The following is a 12,056-nucleotide window of genomic DNA, read 5'->3' as shown; positions in this document are numbered from 1 at the left end:
GCGGAGACCATCACTGTTTCCTTCTTCCATTTCTCCCTAGTCAAAGCTCAGGGAGAAGCCCCCGAAGCAGTTGCTGACTGTTCTGCTTCGATGGTGTTTACTGAAAATGGCCTTTTCCAGGACTTTCAGATTTAACTGTAATGGGCATTTACTTTCTGATGTAAAACAGGCCCGACTGCTTGGGACATGTCATATAACAGCAGTTAGGGAAGCAGTCGCCGGTAAACCCAAAGAAAGCCACCCTAATCAGAACAGAGCTCATTGCGTACCAGGGTGCTCATTCAGGTTTTCTGTGGATTTGGCCTTGTGGATGTGGGTGGCTGGGTCGTTAACCTCTCCGTGATCTACTCGGAGGCACAGGGAGGTTTGCTTTGAGGAGGTGCGAATAATATTAATAATAATAATGATGATGGTATTTGTTAAGTGCTTACTGTGTGCCAGGCACTGTCCTAAGCGCTGGGGTAGATACAAGGTAAGCAGGTTGTCCCACATGGGGCTCACAGTCTTAATCCCCATTTTACAGATGAGGTAACCGAGGCCCAGTTACTGGGAACGTGTAGATCCTGCATATGAGGACTCTGAGAAGAGGAATGGCAGGGGGGGATGCAGGTCTGGACTCCTCAGTCTTCTAGACTGTGAGCCCGTTGTTGGATAGGGATTGTCTCTATTTGTTGCTGAATTGTACTTTCCAAGCACTTAGTACAGTGCTCTGCACTCAGGAAGCCCTCAATAACTACATTTGAATGAATGAATGACTCTCTTTGCCCCCCTGCTTGAGCTCAGGGTCCCCTTCACCTGGGTGTGGATAGGATCTGGAGTCTGAGAAACGGGGTTGGGTTGGATCACTCCAAAGAGGGACTGATTTTGGGTTAAGTTCACTGTGGGCAGGGAACAACTTTGTTGTGGTGTACCCTCCCAAGAGCTTAATTCAGTGCTGTGCACACAGTAAGCGCTCAACAAATACAATTAAATGATTGGGTTCACGAAAGGAAGGTTCACTAAAGAAAGAAAGTCAGAAATGAGAAGCAGCATGATCAGTGAAAAGAGCATGGGTCTGGGAGTCAGAGGACCTGGGTCCTAAGCACGACTCTGCCACTTGTCTTCGGTGTGACCTCGGGCAAGCTCCTTAACTTCTCTGGGCCTCAGTTACCTCGATTGTAAAATGGGGATTGAGAATGTGAGCCCCACATGGGACGGGGACTGTATTCATCCTGTTTATCTTGTATCTACCCCAGGCCTGGGACATTGGAAGCACTTAATAAATACCACTAAAAAAAATAGAGCATTGAATGGCGGGTAAGCTTACTGTGGAGGGTCCAGTAGATGGGGTGGTGATATTAACCTGTGGGCTTAAGATCTGTGCTCATTGAAAGACATCCCCTTAAATCTTAGATGTAGTTGTTTCAATCCCAAAGAAGGGTGTGTGGCTCAGTTGCATAGAAAAGTCTGATGCAGAAATCAAAGGTGGGTCACGTTCCACTGAAACAAGTCTGTTGGAAGTTTGCTTCTTGGTTTTAAAATGCTAAGATGATTCTGAATTTAAAGAGGTGGGATACCAGTTCCTAACTCTCCAGTGACTGCTAAGCCTAGTGGAAATGATTGCCTTGGATATTTCAGTAATATTATCCCATCTTTGCCTACGAGGGAATTTATTCAAGTAAAGTTCTGGAAGCTGTGGAAAATTATACTTTGGGAAATGAGATTTCTAAATCTTACCCATTCAATTTTGCTAACTTTGCTTACCAGCTTTCCCATTTTCATACCATTGAAGTGATGTCTGTAAAAGCCCCAAAGAGATATGAAGTGGGTATATAAAGGCTCTTTGTTTCATAGCTGGAGGAAAATGCATTGAAGTGAATATTTTGGCCTTGGGGAATCTGTTGTTTCCCACCATAACTGATTGTCTGTTTTAATCACATCATGTATAAATGGAAAGGAATGCATTCCATTCTGGCTCAGATGAGGCACAATATCAAACTCCGAAGTATTCTCAGGATTTCACTGATACATATTGTTATGAGTTCATTGCAAAGGAATAGATGTATAAAATTTTCAGGTGTCACATAGCTCTTTCTGATTGCATATTGTGAGGTGCCAATTCAAGGAAAATTGAATTTGTTATTCTCTACCCCTAAATTAGATTCAGGTTAAATATTAGCATCTAAACCTAACACTGCATACATTTTCAGCAATTTGAGTTGGAAGGGGATGGGAGATAGGGAAAAGTTTGCTTGGAGACTTTTACTCTTTTGAACCAGTTTCAAGAAAGCTCAAAAATCTTGGACTTTATTTTTTTAATTTTTCTAAGGAACTTTGCCCTGGAGTTATTCCTGTGGAAAATTCACAGTGTGAATGATTTCCAAAGGCACCCTTTGGCCTGATTATTAATCTGATTAAAACTGGGCAAGGCTGAAGGAAGCAGAATGACCTGGTGTAAAGAGCCCAGGCCTGGGAGCCAGAGGACCTGGGTTCTAATCCAGACTGCATCGTTTTTCTGTTGTGTGACCTTGGGAAAGTCATTTAACTTCTCTGTGCCTCATCTGCAAAATGGAGATTAGGGCTGTGAGCCCTGTGTGGGACAGGGACTGTATCCAACCCAATTATCTACCCCAACATTAAATTCAGGTCCTGGCACAGGGTAAGCACTTAAAACAATACTGTTTTTTTTCCCCAAAGGTTTGGCGGGCGGCTGGAATCTAATCCCGACTCTGCCGTTTGCTGTTGTGTTTCTTGGTTAGTTAATTAACTTGGCTGAGCCTCAGTTTCCTCACGTGTAAAAGGGAGATTAAATACCTTTTATCCTTCCCCTTTATACCAAATGTCCCATGAGGGTCAGGGACCATGTCCACAATGATGATATTGTCCTTAGTACAGTGCTTGGTAGCTAATAAAGTATTTAGCAAATATCACAGTTCTTCTTATTATTACTTAGATCCTGACCATTCTTTAATTCTAGACCAGTGAACTCTAAAAACGTGGCTACTCACTTCTAGAAGTACCCTAATATCTACAAGGGTGATGTTACTGGGAAGTCTGAAACCTGAGAAGTACAACTTGGGCAAGAAGGAGAAGTTTGGGGCTTGTATTTTCATCTGCTGTTGGGAGTATGTAGGGCAGAATTGCTGTGGCTTGGTAGTACCCTTGCGCTAGATGGATGTCGAGCTTGATTAAATGCCCCTCCTTGGCTTCAGCCGTTAATCAATCTCAGCAGTCATATGTGACATTGTATACTACATAACAGACAATAGAGATTATCCCTTAATTGAACTATGGGAAGCCAGACCCACTTCTCAGAGAGTAATGTGTAGGGTGGCCACATTAATCTAAAAGCCATAAATCCAGAGGAGGTTGACTTAAATCTGAAATTTTATTTCAATTCTTTCTACATAATAGCCAAAAGGCAAGCTCTAAGGCAAGCTAATTGGCTTAAATTAAGAACAAAATGGGTTTTTGTTTGATCAGATCTAGCAATTCATTCAATTTATTGAGGGCTTCCCCTAAAATGTAAGCTCCTCCATTAGACGGTAAACTCCTTGGGTGCGGGGATCGTGTCTACCTACTCTGTTGTACTCTCCCAAGGGTTTAGTACAGTGCTCTGCACGTAGTAAACACTTAATAAATCCCATTAATTACTATCTGTATACAAATACAATTTATTTATTTATTTTGATTAATGTCTGTCTCCCCCTCTAGACTCTGAGCTCTTTGTGGGCAGGAATATGTCAGTTGTTATACTGTACTCTCCCAAGTGCTTAGTACAGTGCTTTGCACACAGTAAGCTCTCAGTACATACCCTTGAATGAATTACTTTGTGCAGAACGCAGTACTCAGTGCTTGGGAGAATACACTAGAGTGAATAGACACATTATCTGCTCTTAAGGAATTTGCACTCTAATGAGATGCTCAGTGGAAGAGACAGGAGTAGTGTAGGAAATGTTATTCAAGCAATAATTGAGGCAAGGAAGATGTGAAGAGGAAAGGGGAAGAAGAAGAAGGGAGAAAGGGAGAAGCAGGATGTCATAGTGGAACGAACACATGATGGAGAGTCAGATGAACCTGGAGTTCTGATTCCATCTGCACCACTTTGCCTGTTGTGAGACCTTGGACGAGTCATTTGGCTTCCCTATGCTTCACTTTCTTTATCTGTAAAGTGAAGATCGAATACCTCTTCTCCCTCCCCCTTGGACTCTGAGCCTTGTGTGGGACAGAGACTGTGTCTGATATGATTGTATTGCACCTGCCACAATGCTTAGTACATAATAGCGTGGCGCAGTGGAAAGAGCACGGGCTTTGGAGTCAGGGCTCATGAGTTCGAATCCCAGCTCTGCCACTTGTCAGCTGCGTGACTGTGGGCAAGTCACTTAACTTCTCTGTGCCTCAGTTCCCTCATCTGTAAAATGCGGATTAAGACTGTGAGCCCCACGTGGGACAACCTGATTCCCCTGTGTTTACCCCAGCGCTTATAACAGTGCTCTGCACATAGTAAGCGCTTAACAAATACCAACATTATTATTATTATTAATAGGCTCTTAAACACCCACCATTCCTATATAATAATAATGATAAAAATAATATTAAAAAAGGTGACTGGGTTCTAACACAAGTCCCCATTCAAGTTTACCAGGGAGCACGAAGTCACACCAAGTGAATGGTGGCTTAATCTGAGACAACCTCATACCCAACTCAGCACTACTGCCCATCATGCCCTCACTGAGTCAATGTCAGTCAGTCATATTTATTGAATGCTTATTGTGTGCAGAACACTGTGCTAAGCACTTGGGAGAGTACACTATAGCAATACAGCAGACACATTCCCTGCCCACAGTGAGCTTACAGTCTAGAGGGGGTATTGAGTCTGCTATGTGCCCTTGGGCAAGTCACTTCACTTCTCTGTGTCCCAGTTCCCTCATCTGTAAAATGGGGATCGAGACTGTGAGCCTCCCATGGGTCAAGGGACTGTGTCGAACCCGATTTGCTTGTATCCATCCCAGCGCTTAGTATAGTGCCTGGCATTTAGTAAGCACTTAACAAAAACCATTATTATTATTATTATTATTATTATTATTATGTGCCAAGACTCAAAAACCTTTGTTCACTATCTCAAATATGCTCTATATTCAGGGAAGAAGGACAATAGACCGGTCCTAGGATTCTTAGATTTGAAATTGGAACAAAACCCAACTCCTGGATGGGGACCAGGAAATGTCTTTCAGATAGGTGAGGAATCCAGGTGTGCAAATAATAACAATTGTGCTATTTGTTAAATGCTTCCTATGTACCGAATGCTCCTAAGTACTGGGGTAGGTATAGTGCAGTCAGATCAGACACAGTCTCATTCGCAAATGGGGCTCATAGTGTAGGAGGGAGAACAGAAATTGCATTCCCATGTTACAGATGAGGAAACTGAGGAGGAGAGAAGTTAAATCACTTGCCTAAAGTCACGCAGTAGGCAAATGGTGGAGCTGGGATTAGAACCAAGCAAGACAAATTCTGGCTTTCATCAACTTCATTTGACTGTGGCATTATTAGAATAATTTCCTCCTCTGCAGTCTTACCTGGATTTTTTTTCCCCACGTACATATAATGATAGTAATAATCACGGCATTTGTTGAGCACTTATTATATGTCAAGCATTGATTTACAAGTGTAGATACAAGTTTATCAAGCTGGGCTCAGAACCTGTCCCAGGGGGAGCTCAGATTCCAGGTAGGAGGGAGAAGGGTTACTGCATTGCCATTTTACAGATGAAGAACTGAGGCAGAGAGCAGTGAAGTGACCTACCCAGATCGCACAACAGGCAGATGGTAGAGCCAGTATTAGAACCCAGGTTCTCTGACTCCCAGGCCTGGGTCCTTTCCAACAGGCCATGCTGTTTCCCTGCTCTTTGTATTCTATACAAAGCCTACTGGTCAAAATCACAAGAATTATGGAATTGATTGATTTAGAAGATAATGAAGGCAGACTGTTATGGAATTTTTCAAAATTTGGCCAATTTTTTTCATTTCATCAGAAATGATTTACCACTTTTGATCTGATGATGAACTTCTGGTCTTCCCGTGAGTCAATCAGTCAGTCAAATCAGTGTAATTTATTCGGCACTTAATGTTTTCGCAGCACTTTACTAAGCACATGAGAGAGTACAAAACAATAGTGTCGGTAGACACATTCCCTACTCACCGGAAACTTACAGTCTAAAGGGGGAGGGACAACAAAATTAATTACTGATATTTATATATGTACTGTGGGACTGAGGATGGGGTGAATATCAAGTGCTCAAAGAGTACAGTAAAGCATCACAGAAGCGAGACTGAGTAGGAGAAATGAAGACTTCGTTGGGGAAGGTCTCTTGGAGGAGTTGTGATTTTTAATAAGACTTTGAAGGTGGGAGAGTGATGGTCTTGATTTGTATATGAAGGGGGAGGGAGTTCCAGACCAGAAGGAGGGTATAAGCAAGGGTTCGGTGGTGAGGTACATGAGACCGAAGTACAGTCAGATTGACACTGGAGGAATGAAGTGAGTTGCAGTAGGAAGTCAGTGAGGTAAAATAGGAGGAATTGAGCTCATTGAGGGCTTTGAAGTGGGTGGAAAGTAGTTTCTGTTTAATCCCAAGGTGAATGGGCAACCACTGGAGGTTCTTAAGGAGTGGGATGATGTGGACTGAACTGTTATTTGGAAAAAATTATCAGGGTAGCAGTGTGATGTATGGATGGGAGTGGAGGGTGACAGGAGGAATAGAGGCCTACATGGAGGCTGATATGGTGGTCGAGGCAGGATATTATAAGTTTTTGGTTCAGCGTTGTAAGTTTGGTTGGAGAAAAAAAGGGCAGATTTTAGTGATATTGTGAAGGTAGACAGGATTTGGTGGCAGGTTGAATGAGAAAGATGAGTTAAGCTTAAAGATGAGATAGGGAGAATAGTGGTGTTGTCTACAGTGATGGGAAAACGGGGGCGGGGGTCAACCAGGTTTGAATACATCCCAGATATCCAAATGGTGATTGCTATTGCAAAGTCTTGCTGCTATCTAGTGGTTCTGTATTCTTCTCCATTCCACATTATTGCAAATAAAAAAAAAACATATATGAAATTGTTGTCCCTTATCTATCATTTGCTAACGGGAAAGGTATTAACAGAAACAATATCAGGTAGTGACAGTTAACTGAATCTCTATTAAGGTGGAGAAAGTTAGAGGACAGTAAAATTGTCCTGAGAAATCATTGTTAATCAATCAATCACATTTATTGAGCACTTACTGTCTGCAGATGACTGTACTATGAAAGATCTGTGGCACCCTGTGGCATGAAGCCCTTGAAAGTCTCCAGACCCGACTTTGTCCATGCAAATAGGATTAAAGTGGAAAAGAAAAGTCAGGCCCCAAATTGGCAGTATATAGGATGTAAATTAATAAAATACTAAGAGGCTGCCTATGAATATGTTTAATGCTATTTCAACAAATTGAAAAATTCCCATTTTTAAAATGTAAAAACTGGGGGGGGTACTCCAAACCGCACAGCCTTCTCCCTGGGAGACTTCTCCAAGTTTGCAATTTGGAACACACAGATTTATGTCACATAAAAGCCTAAAAGAACAGAAAGCGCTAAAAATCTATTGTCTATGTTGTTGAAAACTTGGATTGCTTTCATCAGAAGATGACAGGTATCTGAATAAAAACAGCCCTCTTGGGTTAGGTGGAAGGTGCCAAGACCCATATCCTGCTTGAAACTAACTCTGCCATGTTAACAGTAATGGATGGAGACTTTACATTTTTAAGTAACTTGATTTTCTTATTCCCATTCCACTTGCTGGCATCTCTTCTCTATCCCCACCTGACTCTCAGTTTGACAACCTTGGGCCATTTTCTGCTGACAACTGGTTTTGCTTTGGTGTTTTGTTTGAATATGTAAGGAGGTGAGGATCAGAGCCAAGGGGGCAGCTGAATTACATTCTGAGTAATAATTTTGGTATTTGTTGAGTGCTCATCATGTCCTAATCACTGTACTAAGTGCTGGGGTCGATACAGATAATCAAGTTGGACCCAATCTCTATCCCACATGGGGCTCAGTCTAAGGGAGTCTCAGGATCCGACTGAAGAGGGAGAGAGAGAGAGAGAGAGAGAGAGAGAGAGCGAGAGAGAGAAGATCTAAGAGACAGCTCCTTGGAAATTATGGTATTTGCTAAGCGCTTACTATGTGTCAGGCACTTTACTAAGCTGTGAGATAGATACAAGCAAATCCGTTTTGGACACAGTCTCTGTCTCACTTGGGGCTCACAGTGTCAATCCTCATTTTTATAGATGAGGTAACTGAGGCACAGAGAAGTGAAGTGACTTGATCAAGGCCACACAGCAGGCAAGTGGTGGAGTTGGGATTAGAACCCATGACCTTCCGATTCCCAGGTCTGTGCTCTATCCACTACGTTACGCTGCTTCCCGTAACTGAACATGGTACACTGTCTAAGACAGCAAGGACCGGTCAAGGATAAGACTGGGGTGAAGTTTGGCATGAGAAATATTATTATTTTATACTTTAGTTTATTTAATATTATTATTAGAAATAGCTCTGGGGTTGGGAATCATCAGTGCAGGTCTTCACATCCCAGATACTATAGCTGTGGGTCTCTGAAGGTTTGTCTTAAGAGATGCAATGTAAAGCTGTGATTTCATAGGTGACTTAGTGGTGGTTGCCAATGAGCAGAATGTACAACTCAACAGTGATTCCACCAGTGGAGGTAGGCAGACTTCTCTTTTAACTACTCCAGATATTTTTGGGTCAAACCATCCTGGAAAGTGAGCGGGGTCTATTACCCCCCTCTTTTTTTTTTTCTCAGGGACAGTAAGCAAAATCAGGGATCCCAGGAACCAGGTGAACCCAGTGACTGTCAAGCAACTTGCCAGACTCCATTGAAAGCCACATTTTTCAAGTGAGATACATTTGCAGATGGACTTCTTTATTTTAAATATGTCCATTTGTGTTGTGCAGTAGTGAGCTGAGGTTTAATTTCCACTGATTTCTCTTAGGAAAGGAACAATAGTTATGGTATTTTTCAAGCGCTTAGTGTGTGTCAAGCACTGTTCCAAGTGCTGGGAAAGAAACAAATTTATTGGATTGGGCACAGTCCCTGTCCCACATGGGGAACACAGTCTAAGTAGAAGGGAGAACAGAAATTGAATCCCCATTTGACAGATGAGAACCAGAGGCCCAGAGAAGTTAAGCAACTTTTCCAGAGTCACCCAGCTGGCATGTAATGGAGCTGGGATCAGAACTTCTCGGTGCCTCAGTTCCCTCATCTGTAAAATGGGGATTAAGACTGTGAGCCCCACGTGGGACAACCTGATTCCCCTGTGTCTACCCCAGCGCTTAGAACAGTGCTCGGCACATAGTAAGCGCTTAACAAATACCAACATTATTATTAACTCAGGTCCTCTAACTCCCGGAACAATGCTCTTTCCACTAGACCATACTGCTTCTTATCGTAGGAGCTGTCATTTGCATTTGATGTGAGGAAGATCATCCCAAAAGGAAAAGTTGGGAAATAGAGGAATGAGTTCTTAAGAGAGTTTGAGAAATCTTCCCCGGAGTTCTTTGAAGAAAAGGAACAATTCTCAACTCCTTCGATGGTGGTGGGTTCTTGTCCACCTGAACAACTTCAACTCTGGTTCAAGCTCAAGTCAGATTACGGCTAGACTATCATGTCAGCTTCACTGCTGGTCTCCCTTCCACCAGCCTCACCCCACTCCTGTCTGCACTGCACATCAGTGCATGGAACATCTTCACGAAGCATTGTTTTGTCACATATCTCACTCCTCAAAACCCTCCATTGGCTTTCTGTGTCCCTCAGTATCAAATAAAGAGAATTCCCAAAAGGCGTCAAGACCATCCAATTTGCACCACCTTGCCCCTCTGCTCTCTTCCTCTAGCTATTGCCTGGCACGCTTTCTTCATTCTTCCCAAGCCAACCTTCTATTTCTTTCTCACTCATAACTATCCCATCTCTGTCCCTTCACTCACATTGTTTCCCCAACTGAAATTCCCCCCTTTCCCAAATCTGACCCTTCACAGTGTTCTTCGCATTCAAAGCCCTGCTAAAATCGTACCTTCTCCAAGAAGCCTTCCTGCTTACATTTTCTAGCCCCCTAAGATATATCAGTCCTTCAGCCAACCCTAGCACATATGGACATTTTTCTGGTTGTTTTTTATTTTATGGTATTTGTAAAGCATTTACTGTGTGCCAGGCACTGTAACAAGTGCTGGGTAGATACAAGCTAATCAGATGGGACAGAGTCCATATCCCACTTGGGGCTCACAGTCTTAATCCCCATTCTACATTTGAGGTAACTGACATACAGACAAGTTAAGTGACCTGCCCAAGGACAGTAGACAAGTGCTGCAGCTGAGATTAGAACCCAGGACCTCTATCTCACAGGCCCGTTGTCTATCCACTAGGTCACACTGCTTTTTGATTTGTATCTATCCTCAGAACTTTTGTACATCGGTCAATCGATTGTATTTTTTGAGCACTTACTACGTGCAGAGCTATGAACTAAGCACTTGGAGGAATACAATACAACCGAATTAGCAGACACGTTCCTTGCTGTTAATGAATTTACAGTCGAGACGGGAAGACAGGCATTAATATGAGACGCAGTGTGTCCTATTGGATAAATACAGTGTGAAGTTCGATATTATGATAATTACTAGACAGTTTGGGTCTCTACTCTCAATGAATTAGGGCAGAAGGTAAAGCCGCAAAATCAAATTAACATAATTTATGTAAAATACATGCAAGAGGGAGGCGGATGAACTCTGAATATAAAAGGTCCATTGATTAATTTCCAAGAACTAAATGAGTAATTATGACGTGTGCCACTGAAGACTTAATGCCAAATACAGTTATGACTGATAAAAATACTAATAAAATATCCTATAATGATGATAATAATAATGGTGGTATTTGTTAAAGTAATAATAAGAAGAAAATGTCCTCTAAAGTTTTTTACCAAATAGCTACTTGGTGGGACTTTATAAAATGTGGGGATTCAGTTTGCCTGTCTCCCTTCTACTTAGACTGCGAACCTCATGTGGGATGGGGGATATGTCCGACCTGATTAGCTTGTATTTAGCCAAGTGCTTAGAATACTGCTTGACACATTTTTTTTAAAATGACATTTGTTGAGTGCTTACTACATGCCATGTTCACTATACTAAGCACTGGGGTACAGGCTAATCAGGTTGGACACATTCCTTGTCCCAAATGGGACTTACATTCTTAATCCTCATTTTACAGCCAAGGTAACGGAGGCACAGAGAAGTTAAGGTCACACCACGGACAAATGGGCAGGAAATATGCCTGTTTGTTGTTGTATTGTACTTTCTCAAGCACTTAGTACAGTGCTGTGCACACGGTAAGCGCACGCTCAGTAAATACAATTGAATGAATGAATAAAGTACTGGCCTGGAAGTCAGAAAGACCTGATATCTAATTTGGGGTCAGCCAGTTGTCTGTTGTGTGTCCTTGGGAAAGTCACTTCACTTCCCTGTGCCTCAGTTACCTCATCTATAAAATGAAGATGAAGACTGTGAGCTCCATGTGGGACAGGGACCGTGTCCAGCCCAATTCATTTGTATCCACCCCAGCGCTTAGTACAGTGCCTGGCATCTAGTAAGCACTTAAATACCACAAATATTATTATTATTATTGATAATAACCTATGTGCATCAGTTTATTCAGTCATGTATTCAATCATTTATCTGGATGACTCTAGTTACAAAAATTTTTATGTCTATCTCCCCCATTAGAGCTCTTTATGTGCAGGAAATGTCATTTCTTTTTGTACTTCTCAAGTGCTTAGTATAGTGTATTGTATCAAGTGGGCACTTAATAAATATTAAATTTATTATTCATTCATTCAATAGTATTTATTGAGCACTTACTATGTGCAGAGCACTATACTAAGCACTTGGAATGTACAATTCGGCAACAGATAGAGACAATCCCTGCCCAGTGACGGGCTCACAGTCTAATCGGGGGAGACAGACGGACAAAAACAAGACAACATAATC

General features: G+C 42.2%; 1 protein-coding gene across 2 annotated transcripts in view; it reads left to right on the top strand.

Annotated features, from left to right (window-relative positions):
* LOC100076621 (transmembrane protein 132B) overlaps window positions 1-12,056 on the top strand; it is a 503,774-nt gene that overhangs the window by 163,156 nt on the left and 328,562 nt on the right. The window lies entirely within an intron of this gene.

This window comes from Ornithorhynchus anatinus, chromosome 2 (genome assembly GCF_004115215.2).
Source record: "Ornithorhynchus anatinus isolate Pmale09 chromosome 2, mOrnAna1.pri.v4, whole genome shotgun sequence".
Lineage (NCBI taxonomy): Eukaryota > Metazoa > Chordata > Mammalia > Monotremata > Ornithorhynchidae > Ornithorhynchus > Ornithorhynchus anatinus.
This window is presented reverse-complemented; position numbering and strand designations above follow the sequence as displayed.